This window comes from Macaca nemestrina, chromosome 3, assembly GCF_043159975.1.
Source record: "Macaca nemestrina isolate mMacNem1 chromosome 3, mMacNem.hap1, whole genome shotgun sequence".
Lineage (NCBI taxonomy): Eukaryota > Metazoa > Chordata > Mammalia > Primates > Cercopithecidae > Macaca > Macaca nemestrina.
In genome coordinates, this window is record NC_092127.1 from 86,475,942 (window position 1) to 86,489,415 (window position 13,474).

The window sequence follows — 13,474 nt, forward strand, 5'->3', positions numbered from 1 at the left end:
GCCACCATCATCTGTCTCCTAAGCTTTGCTCCTATGTTTCCTCTGCGTGTCCTGTCTCCCCATGGCTTATTTTCCTGAGTGATCCTGTCTGTTCAAGTCATGTCATGCCATGTCTTATCACTCCTTCACTCAAAACCCTCCCAAAGTGAAAGCTGTTAAAGCTGAGAGATTAGTGCAAGGGGGTTCATTATACTATTCTGTGTTTGTATATGATTAAATTTTTCTATATTAAGAAGTTAAAACAAAATCCTTTAATATTTCTCCATATTAAAAGACAAAATCATTATAATGGCTTACAAGGCCCTAGGCGATTTGACCATCTCATGTCCTCTCTGTCCTTTTTCTTCTTACTTCTATGCAGCCACATCAGTTTCTCACTGTTCTTGAACTTGCCAGGTGAGCAATCTTAGCTTTTGCATTTCCTATGTCTTCTGCCTAGAACACTCTTTCCAGGGACATCTGTATACCTGTATATTCCTTACCGGCTTTCAGGCTTTACATAATTGCCATCTCTCAAGGTGGCCTTCACTGACCACTCTACCCCTACCAAAACTTTTACCCCCAAATCCCTTGCTGCTTTCTCTGCTTAATTTTTCTCTCTATATTAATTACCATCTAATAACTACACATTTCATGTATTTTGATTACTGCCTCTCTTCTCCATTAGGATGGAGGCTCAGAGTGGGGAAGCTGGGTGTGGTAGTGTGCACCTGTAGTTCCAGCTACTTGGGAGACTGAGGTAGGAGTGTCCTTTGAGCCCAGAAGTTCAAGGCTGCATTGGGCTATGATCACACCACTGCACTACAGCATGGGCAACAGGGTGAGAGCCTGTCTCTTAAAAAAATGAAATAAAAACAGTGAGGATATTGATTTATTCTCTGTTGTATCCTCAGTGCTTGAAATAATGCTTGTCATATTGTGGGCATTCAATAATTAATACATTAATGAATGCATAATTAATTAAGACATGATAAAATGTTATTTATGAAGGCAATTACTAAAATATAAAGAGTTGGGTTAGGTGACGGGTGGTGGGTGAGGAGTGGAGATAACTGTATTTGTTGTTGTTGTTGTTGTTATTTTGTCTTTTAAAAAATGGCTAATGGAATACTATGCAGAAATAAAAAAGAACAAGATCATGTCCTTTGCAGGGACATGGATGGAGCTGGAGGTCATTATCCTTAGCAAACTAACATGAGAGCAGAAAACCCATTATTACAGATACTGCATATTCTCATTTATAAGTGGGAGGTAAATGATGAGAATACATTGCTACATAGAGGGAAACAACACACTCTGGGGCCTATCAAAGGGTGGAGGGTGGGAGGACAGAGAGGATCAGGAAAAAGAACTAACAGATACTAAGCTTAATACCTGAGTGATGAAATAATCAGTACAACAACCCCCCATGACACATGTCTACCTACGTAACAAACCTGCACATCCTGCACATAAAATTAAAACTTAAAAGTAAAAAAAAAAGGCTAGATACCAATGTAGCATCTCAATAGTCTATTTAAATTAGAATATGATTATTACACACCAGAGCAGAACACTGGTCTAAGTTGGAGGCAGGGTTTCTGGCTGGGGGATCTGGTTGCTGCACTGGCCCTACAGTATCTGGTAAAAGGGATCTAACCACTAAGAGAAATGAATTCTGCCAGCTGTGAGAAAGTGAAGGGAAGGCAACTCTTCAATAATCATCCTTGGAAAATTAGGGCAGCAGTTCTTCCCTCAAATTCCAAAACACCCCCTTGTACTTCTCTCTTCCCACCCTAACTGCTGTTGCCCATTAGGCATTCTCTCTTGTACTGATGAGTCTTGGCACCAGATTCAAATATTTCCTCTATGCCTCATTTTGTTATTTCCCTCAGAGATCCAGGATTTGCATTTCTGGTCCATTTCAATTTCACTGTCTGTTATTCCTCAAATGAGAGGGCCCTTCTTTGATATTCACTGTGGTGATGGATAGGAACAACCACCCCACAGGACTTTATCAGGGGTAGTCCTGATAGTAGTGCAGGGGTACACCTCCAAGATCTCAAACTAGTGGAGTATCTTTCAATAAAGAGCAACAGACTTTGGAGTAAGACACAGCTGGCTCTGAATCTGGGCTCCCATGACCATCTGGCGGACTCTGGGAGGGTTACCTAACTTTTTTACTTGTTTTCTCATTTGTAAAATGTGAATACAAATACATAATCTCTAAATTTTCATGAGGATTAAAGGAGGTAAAGTGTCTAGCACAGTTTTTACTATATCAAAAGCTCAAAATAAATGACAGCAATTCTTATTTCTCTCTTCCTACCTTAAGCAGATATCTGCAGCTGAGATTCTCTCTGACTGTAATGAGAAGGTAGAAGTCATTGCGTGCATGTTCCTTCACTCTCTCTCCTCCTTACTGTTACTGAGTCTCAGAACATCCCTGCTACTTCACATATCCTCTCCTAAATTCAGAGAAACATGTTTGTTCCCTTTTCCAGGGCTAACCATTCTGTTTTTACCCTTAATGTTTATTCCTAATCTTCTTGAATTACCCTTCTCTTTCTCTCTCCAAAGGATTCTTTGCTTGTCTACAGATGTGCACTGCTTTTCTTCCTTATTCTAAAAAAAAGCCCCTTCTGGATAATGATGACAACCATAAAGGTTAACATTTACTGAAACCTATGGGCCGGGCGTGACACCAAGAAATATTGAACGATTCTTTCATTTGATCTTCTCTACAATCCAATGAGAAAGGTTCTTAAGTGGAACTTATACCTGTTTGAATGTCATTCTATTTCTCCCTACCAAGTACATAAGAAAATCTCTAATTACTAATGCTGAACACCACCACTTAATCTGAGGCCCTTTGCAAATGTAAGTAATCCCCTGATCTGTCAAATGAAAAAGTGCATAAAGGTCATGACAGATTCCATGTTTCCAAACCCACTAGCCATTTCTTATTCCTCACCCCTGCTTGACCTCTTTGAGAATGGGATATGTTACCATTCCCTCCTTGAAAGTCTCCCCCAACTCCCCATTTCACTGGCTGCTTTGGTTAAGGCACTCTTTCTCCTCCTCAAAGAGATGTTTCAGAAGAGATTGATGCTCGGTCCATTTCTCACCTTTATTGTGATCACTCCCTTGACATTCTTATCAAGTCTCCTGGATTGAACTGTCTACTCCAAGCAGATGACGGCTGAATTGAAATCTCATGTTCTCATCTTCTTTTTAAGCATGTGCAACCTTTCCAGCTGTTTGTAGGGTATCTTCCTGTCCATAATACCTTTACAGCTCAATGTGCGCAACACTTAACTAATCACCTTTCTTCTCAAAGCTACTCCACCTCCTGCAAATGGAAATACAAATGCCGCCTTCTAAAAAATTGCAGCAAAAGCCTCTTTTCATCTTGGATTCCTCTCTGTCTCTTGTCTTTTATGTTTAACCAGTTGCCAAATTTCAGCTGAGTACCACCCCAAAATCTCAGTTTATCCCTTTCTTCCATTCTCATTCCTTAGTTTATCTATCTTAGCTTGAACTCTTAGTTTAGCTCATGAAGAATCCCTGCAATTCTTCCAACTAGTGTCTCTGGGCCTTTCCCCTCCAATATGTGTTAGCAGACTGCTACCTGATTTGTAATCCTAAAGCACAATGCTGCTGATAATTTCTCATTCCTATATAAAATTTCTTTTTTTTTTATTATTTTTTTATTTTTTATTTTTTTATATATATTTTTAATTTATTATTATTATACTTTAAGTTGTAGGGTACATGTGCATAACGTGCAGGTTTGTTACATATGTATACTTGTGCCATGTTGCTGTGCTGCACCCATCAACTCGTCATTTACATCAGGTATAACTCCCAATGCAATCCCTCCCCCCTCCCCCCTCCCCATGATAGGCCCCGGTGTGTGATGTTCCCCTTCCTGAGTCCGAGTGATCTCATTGTTCAGTTCCCACCTATGAGTGAGAACATGCGGTGTTTAAACTAGTTCAACCATTATGGAAAACAGTATGGCGATTCCTCAAGGATCTAGAACTAGATGTACCATATGACCCAGCCATCCCATTACTGGGTATATACCCAAAGGATTATAAATTATGCTGCTATAAAGACACATGCACACGTATGTTTATTGCAGCACTATTCACAATAGCAAAGACTTGGAATCAACCCAAATGTCCATCAGTGACAGATTGGATTAAGAAAATGTGGCACATATACACCATGGAATACTATGCAGCCATAAAAAAGGATGAGTTTGAGTCCTTTGTAGGGACTTGGATGCAGCTGGAATCCATCATTCTTAGCAAACTATCACAAGAACAGAAATCCTATATAAAATTTCTATTGCTTACCCATTTTCTAAAAACATACAGTTTAAATTCTTGCATGATTTGGCCTTATCTAATATCTCCAGCCTTATTACCACCCTTGCCTTCCATATGCTCTTCATTCCAGCAAATTATTTACTATTCTCCATTCGATCTCAGAGATTTCTACTTTTGAACCTTTGCTGCTGATTTTTCTGCTGTGCTGTTTTCTCTAGTTAGATCTATGCTTTCATACATCTCTCCCTTGAATCCTTCTATAATCATCCCAACTAGCTGACTCTTAGAAATTTATCTTTACATTAGAGCAATTAGGTCATTTATTCTTTCATTCAAAAATTATCTTGTTCAACAAGTCCTACATGACAGCCACAGGTGCTGGTTATGCAGTGGTGATTCAGGTATTTAAGGGCATATCTTAGTCTCTCTATTAAATGGATGGTTTCCTGAGGACAAAGGCACTATTTAATTTTCTGTTTTTCCAACCCCTAGAACAGAACCAGTGCCTACTTAATCAATATTTGTTAAAAGAGCTAGTGAATAAATAAATCATTGTCTCCAGGCTACACTGAAAAAGGAGGGAGCAGAAAACTGGTGTTCCCAGGCAACTTTAGGAAAGGCTGAGGACAGTGGGGCCCAACCATCCAACTGTTGAATGGTTACTGTCCTAGGACAGGGTTCATCTCCCTAATCTAACTCTGAGGGATCCCTGAGGAGTTTCCGCAAAGTCCTAGCAAAAGTTGAGTATATGAAGCCGATTAACTTTTGGAATTTTACTAACTCCTCTGCTTGAAACCACAGTCAGGAACACCTAACCCTGACAATATTCTTATTTCTAAAGAGGATTATTTTTTGAAGCCCTTGTACTACCTTACGCTTTTCCACTTCGAAAAACAATTTTCATTTACAGAGACACTGGCTGCAGAGATGCTAAAACATCTTAAATGTTTATAAATTCACCTCTCAGGTATTAATAGAATTCGACCTTGAGACGCAGTTTTCCTATTGCGCGGGGGCTTGGCCAAGGAGGCAGACAATCGCCAAGGGTTGGTTCTAGGTAAAACTAGAAGTGAGACTGAGAGGAGATGCACTGCCCTGGCTGCAGGCCCTGTGTGATCTCACATTCACCACCAGCAGTGAGACTCCACAAGGCAGCTGCATAAGGAGGGCTTTCCCCACCAGTGTCCTAGAGACATGCTGTCACTCCCACTGGAACACAGCCTTAACGTGGCAGCGTCAGTTTATGCTTCTGAGTCACTGAAAAATATCCCAGGAGTGCAAAAATAGGAAACATTAAACTCCCCAAAGTTGTAATTCAAGTATGATTCCGTTTGGAGAAAACAACAGGGATGACAGCACAGTTTACAGAGAGTCTGAATAAACTGTGCTTAATATAAATGTCTCAAAATTTGAGAATTTTGAGAATGTTCAAAATTTTCATTTTGGTATAATGGAAGAATGTTCTCTATTATACCAAATACATTTGTGTAAGGCACATCTTTTCCCAAATGTGGCATATTAAGCTTACCTTTCTCAAATATTTTTTAACTTCTTATTTATTTATTTACAGGCCTAGCCTGAAGTCTGAAAATTTTCAGATAAAAACATTTGGGTTAATTTTTAGTGCTGCAGTAGGTGGCCAGAGTTCTCGTCACCAGGTACTGCTATGATACAGCCTGAGTCACCTAACCTCTTTGGCCCTCTTAATTCTTCATTTGCAGAATCACTAGATAATGTCTCACTCATTTTCCAGCTCTAAACTTCTATGATTCCTAGTCATATGCATAGGACACAAAAGACAACATCCAAAGATCACATTTTCAAACTACAAAAAAAAGTTTACCATCACAGAATTTCTGAGTTGGAAAGAACCTTATAGGTAAACTTAATTTTAAAACTGTAAACATTTTAAATACATTTCACCACAATTACAAACTGAGAAAACATACAATCAACACTCAAATTACCTGTTGCAATGGGACCTCTGATAGCATGGAAAATCAAAATTTAGAGACAAAGAAAAAACCTTCATGTTAGGCAAAGATTTCAACTTTTGTCATTAAAACTGAGACTGAATACCCAAAGTGTTTACTTGCAGTAAATTCAAGGAGGGCCCTGCCCTGGGTAGTTAAGTCCTGATAAGAATCTGTCTGTTCTGAGGATATGTCAGAAATGCTTCAATTACATAAGTAGGGAGAGAAAAAAAGACACACAAACAAAGATACACTGAGAAATTTTAATCTAAAAGGTTTTTAAAAAAATCCTTATAAATAACATAAAAATAATTAGAGGAATTAGAACACATTAGATATGATCGAAGTGTGTCCAAAACAAAAATTCTAGGTTTCTCATTTATTCATTGAAAATAGAGATTATTAATGTAAATATTTAACATTCTTTTAAAATAATTTTACAGTCTTTTAACACATTGTTTCTGACTCAGATTTAATTTAAAATAATTAAGAATATCTCTGACTCTGTGATACCCAAATTTACTTGGGATTGAATATCACTGATTTCTTATTTCTTAAAGGTATACAATCACCCTCATGACTTATTTTTCTTGCTTAGAAAATCTATTTTATCACCTTCACTGAAACCCAGTGGCTAGAGAAGCAATTAGGTTCTTAATAATTGAAAATACTTAGAGACATCGTTCTGTGTAGAATTTCCTTTGTACTACAGTAAATACAGCTGCCCTGTACAAGAATTTGGACCATGTTGGGAAGAAGCCAATTAACTGTCCCTTTCTTCAAAAGGAAAGTACATAAGATAAAGAGCATTTCAACTATTCTATTGTGATTTCCTGTGGAAAGCCCCTACTAAATTAAGAGAATTACAAGTGAGTAGAACTGGGAAATTTTCTTTGATTTCTTGGTGCTACTTTACTGGTCATTTTACACTCTAGATGCTAATAGGGCAAAAGAGAACACGATCTAAGTGTCAGACTGAGGTTAACCAAAATATTGTACCATCTATGTACTATGATGTAAACAAAAGTAGGAAGGGGGGAAACACCAAAATTTCTTACAAGTTCTAGGATCAGTCAGTAATTTGGAAAAATGGTAGTACTTTAAACCTGCAAAAAAACCCTTTAATGTCATAGCTTTATATTGTTCAGCCTGTATAAACCAACCAAAACACAAAGTATATGAAATAAGTCATACATTCTACAGCTTAGATAAAGTAGTCTGTAAGCTATTAATTTCTATTATTTTGGGGGATCTGTCAGAAAATTGTAATTGTCCTATAACCAAATCTTGATTATCCTTTGTTACAGATTTATCATTTATTAAGTAAATATCTTTCTAAGGGCATACAAATAAAAAAGAAAAAAAATTACTTATTACAAAGGGTCTTAACAAGTTAGCTTCCCTGCCCTGCAGTCTTCCTGGTCATTTTTGAACCAATTCAGTGACAATGAGCTCACTTTGTTCTGAGGCAATACATTCCACCCTCAGACAGCCCTGATTGTCAGCAGCAACTGAAACCTCTATCTCCTGGGGCTTCCATTCAGTGCTCCTTATTTCATCCTCTTGTGACAACAGGACACATTTAATCCTTTTTTCTCCATCACAACCATTCATATATTTGAAGACAACCAAATCCTCCAGGCTATAAATTTCTCAGGCTCAGTAACGACTCCCCATTTGAGGGAAATTTGAGTTCTGTCACTCTTCTGCTCTGAAGACACTCAAGTTGGTTTCTATTTCTCTACAAATGTGGTGCCCAGCAGTATTTATTACACTGTATTCCTGGTGTGGCCTTTCATCACAGAGTGTAAATGAGACCACCACTTCCTTGGTCTTATATATATCATGTTTCCATCAATGCAGACTAATGAGGAATTACTTGTTTGGTAGTCACATCGCATTGCTGGTTCATGTTGAGTCTGTTATTAACTAAAACTCCTAGATCTCTTTGCATGCCCTGCTGCTAAATCATCTCTCTTCTACCCTGTACTTGTAATTTGTTTTCTGCACGCATTTATATCTTTTAAGTATAATTGCTGAAGAATTGGGTCCATTGTCCCAGCTTTCAAAATTAATTTGAATTCAAATTGTTTGTTGTCTACCACTTCATGTCACCTGCAAATTTAATAAGAAACTTCTGGGGCTGTATCCAGGACACTGATAAAATATATTAAAGTGTCTAGGGAAAGATCCCTGGAACCTATCACCAGAAATATCTCTTCAGATTGACATTACCAGCATGGGAGATACTGTGAATCCCTAAACTACCAAAACAGGGATATCCAGCATCTCACTACCTAACCCTTCTAGAAACCCTGTCAAAGAAGACAACGATGTAGGTTTGGTGTGATTTGTTCTTACGGTGCCTGAGATGGCGACCCAGCTCTCTAGTTTCTAGTTTGAGAAGTACACCTGTCAAATTCCACTTGCATTCTATCACAAATAGAGAGGAGAGAGACTATCTAGCCAGGAGGTGATCTCAAGGAGGGTATATTTTCTCCCAGTCCACCTCAACACACACACACACACACACACACACACACACACACACACACACACACCAATTTAGAATATCCTCCCCTCAGCAAATCCTGAGTAACACCCTGATTACTGTCTCACCCATGTCTGTATCTTGGCTGTGGTGCCATGTAACCTGGGGGCTACAGAAAGATGATCACATTCATGTGTGTCAACACAGAGCCCAGCACTGTGCCTGGCAGGTGGTGTGCCTTGGATAAACACAAGCTACATAAATGTAAGGAAGGTAGGCCAAGAAGTCTCTGAAATCTGCAAATGAACTGCTCTGGGTTTAGATGGATTCAGGTTTCTGAAGTAATTCAGAATGTACTTTAAATCAAGGCTCTGATTGATCCCTTTGGTTTTTATATACCTATTTTAAAAATTAATAGAACAACCTGACTTTATAATGATTTCTAAAGGGTCTAGTTAATCTCATATAAATGAAATACATAAAACTGACAAATGTCAATATTCAAAAAATAAAATTATTAAATCAACAGGATAGGAAAACCCCTAAAACGGAATAGAAACAAACAAAAAATTAGCTTAACTCTATAGCCCAATGGAAACATAAATACATAGAAAGAAAAAATCTAATCCAAGTAACTTTTGAACACATTACTCTGACTGAATGCCCTCTGTTGAATACATTTGGTCAAAAGAACTACAAAGAAATTTTGAACCGAATACAGTTAAGTTTGTAAATATTGGTATAGCAATTCTAAAACTATTCTATTTTTCTACAAACGTGTGTGTATTACTGGACTGAGCAAAATGAGTAAGCATGCTGCTATCATTGATGATGAGGGTTTTCAGTTACTGAAGAAATATGGGATATGAGATACACATTTCATATCTCAAATCCAAATACAAATATAGGATGAGGGGAGGGAGGGAAGAAGCCTGCAGTGTTGGATTGGAATTAGAGGTATGATTAGAGTATGAATTTGAGATTTTTAAAATAGTCAATTTTGTAGCTTTGCCTAATGAAAGAGTCTAGAAAAACTTCTCCTGCTAAAAGGAACTAGGACTTTACTTAGAGAGATAGACGATGCCTGGACTGGGGTAGTGAAGGTATAGGGTGAACCTAGAATATCTTACAATTTCAGAAATAAGGAAGTGTTAGAAAAAAAATATGGGGACATATCAAAAAGACATAGGAGCTAGCATGAAAGACTCCCACAGGACAAGACTAGGACAATTTAAGAATCAAAATGAATAATGACAGGAATGGCTTATAGTACACTAAATAACAAAAGAATCCACAAGTTCATACTGATGTTAATTTTAATTGTTTTTTTAAAGAAGAATGAAGAAAGCTCTTTTTAAAAAACCCCAAAAAGTGACAGGAAGGATAGAAATAGAAAAATCACAAATTTATGACAATTATTGATAATTGATTTAGGAAATAATCATTCATGGATGCTAAAATCCACTGGAAGAAAGATGCTGAGGATGGTAGCTTATACCAGGGTGGCGGAATTGGAGGTGTTGAAGAATAATTAGCTTCTGAAAAAATTGTGAAGGCACAGCCAATAAGACTATCTGATGGATTACATGTGGGATTTGAGAAGAAGAGAGAAGCCAAGGAAAACTCCAAGATTTGGGGCCTGCACAACTGGAAGGATGGAGCATTTACATTCTGAGAAGGGGAAGCTGTAAGACAGAGCAGATTGGTGGGGAAGATTTGAAATTCAGTTGTGAATATGTTAAGTCTACCAGACATCCAAGTGGTAACGTCAAACAAGCAGCTGAGCCTGGAGCCTACATTTCAAAGTAGAAGTCTAGGCTGGAGAAACACCCCTCCCCATATATATATATATATATATATATATATATAAAATAGAACAACTATTTAACTCAACACCATGAGATGTAATAGTGTTAAGTTATATATATATAAATTAAATATATATAAACAGAATATATGTATATAAAATTTACAATATGTTTTATACATGTACATATATTAATCTATATTAATAGAATAATAATATATATTATTACATGTATATAAAACTTAACACCAAGAGAGGGAGGAAATGGAGAAAGAGAAGCCATTCTTGGTCAAGTTACTCATTAAGTCTCAGTTTCTAAGCTAAAAATTGGGATAAAACCATCTTTCCTGCAGAAGTGTATAAGGATAACACTTAATAACAGATACACAGTAAGAACTCGATAAATGACACATGAGAATAAGAAAGCATTTTTCTTGTTATTTCTATACTAGTTGAGTATTTCTATGATTAACTGAGGCAACAATTGAGTGCCCCAGAATGAAAAGAAATTCAGTTTAATTCAGTAAATTCTTATTGTACACCTACCATCAGAAGAATATATAACAAAGAATTAGACATGGTCCCTGCCCTCAAGACATAAGTCTAGAGATGGGGAGACAGGCATCTAAGTGTATAACTGAAACAACATATCAGGTATAGTAACAGAGACAGCAAGCATAGCATGGGCTAATAAGGAGGGATGCTAAGAGGTCCCCAATGCAGTCGGATGAATGTGGGCAACTCAAGGCAGACTTTTGGAAAAAGTGGTTACGCTGAAAAATATGTTTTATTAAAAATTTCATATTTCTTACAAAAAATACATAAGAAATAAATGATACGACAAAGAGCTAAAACAAAGTTAGGATAAAGGCCCCACGACTCATAAGAAATAATGAACATTTATAAGAAGAAAACTTCATGGACATTAAAGGCAACTCAATGACAAAATACGCTCTAATAATCTAAAGACCTCAGCCTAGGGAGAAATCTGGATCGAATAGGATTATCAAGGTAGGTCTTTTGAGTCTGTCTTTGACAGAAGAGAGGAAAGTAGATAGATCCAGAGTCTAGAAAAAAGAGTATGCACAAAAGCAGCAATGAGAAGCCAATGTGAGCAATGAAATGCCATGCAGTCCTTACACAGAATGAGGTGGACACTCAGACCTGACAGAGCACTTACCATGTGCGAGGCACCACTCTCTACCTATACTAATTCACTCAACCTTCCCTACAACGCTCTGAGGTAGGTGCTGTGTTAGCCCAATTTGACAGAGGCACAGAGAGGTTAATCAACTAGCCCAAGGTTACATGGCTAAATAAAGGGGCAGAGCTGGATTTGAACGCAGGGTGGTGCTTTAGAGCCTGCTATTAATCACTTTACTATCTCACTTCCCTAGAAGTTTATGAGCTGCTAAAGAATGCCCGAAATTCGTTAAGTGAAAAAAGCAAGGGACAGAATATTTTAAAAATTAACAGGATGTGTATGCATAAATACATATGCTTTATAGCTTATGTTTTATACACATTTGGGTGTATAAATGTGTATGTGCTTACAGGCATGAACACACACAACTAAGCTTGTATATACATGGAATATTTCTAGACGCCTATTTGAGAAACATAACAGTGCTTCTCTCTGGGGAGGAGAGGGATCTTGGATAGAAGGAAAATCTATGTTGTACTATGTATATACCTTTGTATTACTTGAATTTTTATTAAATGTATGTGATGCTTTTAAATACATAAAAACTAGTTGTTACTTCATGATTATTATTGAGACAGGGTCTCACTGTGTCACCCAGGCTGGAGCGTAGTGGTGCGATCATACCACAGTGCAGCCCAGAACTCCTGAGATCAAGTGATCCTCCCATCTCAGCTTCCCCTGTAGCTGATACTCCAGGCACATGCCACCAAGCCTGGCTAAGTTTTTAATTTTTTTAGAGATTGGGTCTCACTATGTTGCCTCGGCTGGTCTCTAACTCTTGGCCTCAGGTGACCCTCCCACCTCATCCTCCAGAGTCACTGGCATTACAGGAACCAGCAACCTCACCCAGCTCTAGTTCTTACCCTTTAAAATGTAAAATTTACACATCGGGAATGGCACAGACTAGAAATTCTCTAGAAAGGAAGTATACAAGTTCACACAATTTCAAGTAATAAAGGAGATTTAGCAGTCCCTTATGCTGATCGCAGGAGGGAAAAAATAATTGATGTTTATTATTTTTTCTTCCTCTTTACATTTTATCAGTACACAGATCTTTTGTTTGGGGATCCACAACCCCATTTCAGTCCACGTGCTCATGGTGCAGCTAATGCCACGTGGCACGGGAACGCTAGGGGTGAAGCTTGGGAATGACTGTAAACACTATCACTTTATCCCATATTCCCTGTCCCCAGTGTTATCTTTAGGGGTGGGCTGTGAAATAACCTGGACCAACTATGGCTAGAAGCCTCCAATCTGAGACCTCTTACATCTCTCTTTCAGGCTCTAGGACAGCGAACTCTCTGCTGCAGGGCTTAGTGCCCTAACAGAGGGAGCCTGGAATGGGAGACGGGAGCTGGAAATGGAAGCCTACAGTGGTGTTTGAAGCTAGCTAGCTCATTCCTTGGAAGTTTCTATTTTTTAAAATCTCCACTTTCGCTCTGGTAGTTTTAGTCGGTTTTTCCTCTCATTTGCCATGGAAAGATTCCAATGGATAGAGAAACTGAGGCAGAAAAACTCATTTTAACTAGAAAGGTTTGGTGACATGCTGAAGGTGTAAATTATAGTGCCTGAGCTGGGAATAGGACATGGATCTCGTGACCCCTATTCAGGTAAGGTTGGGGAGGAAAAGGAAAATAAGGCTGCTGCGAAGGAAAGAACAAGATGCACCAGTAGTTGAAGGGA

At 38.0% G+C, this 13,474-nt stretch overlaps 1 protein-coding gene across 2 annotated transcripts in view; it reads right to left on the reverse strand.

Annotated features, from left to right (window-relative positions):
* The window catches only part of LOC105486337 (nuclear factor kappa B subunit 1), a 123,121-nt gene that overhangs the window by 61,200 nt on the left and 48,447 nt on the right, over positions 1 to 13,474 (reverse strand). The gene's annotated exons all lie outside the window — the stretch shown is intronic.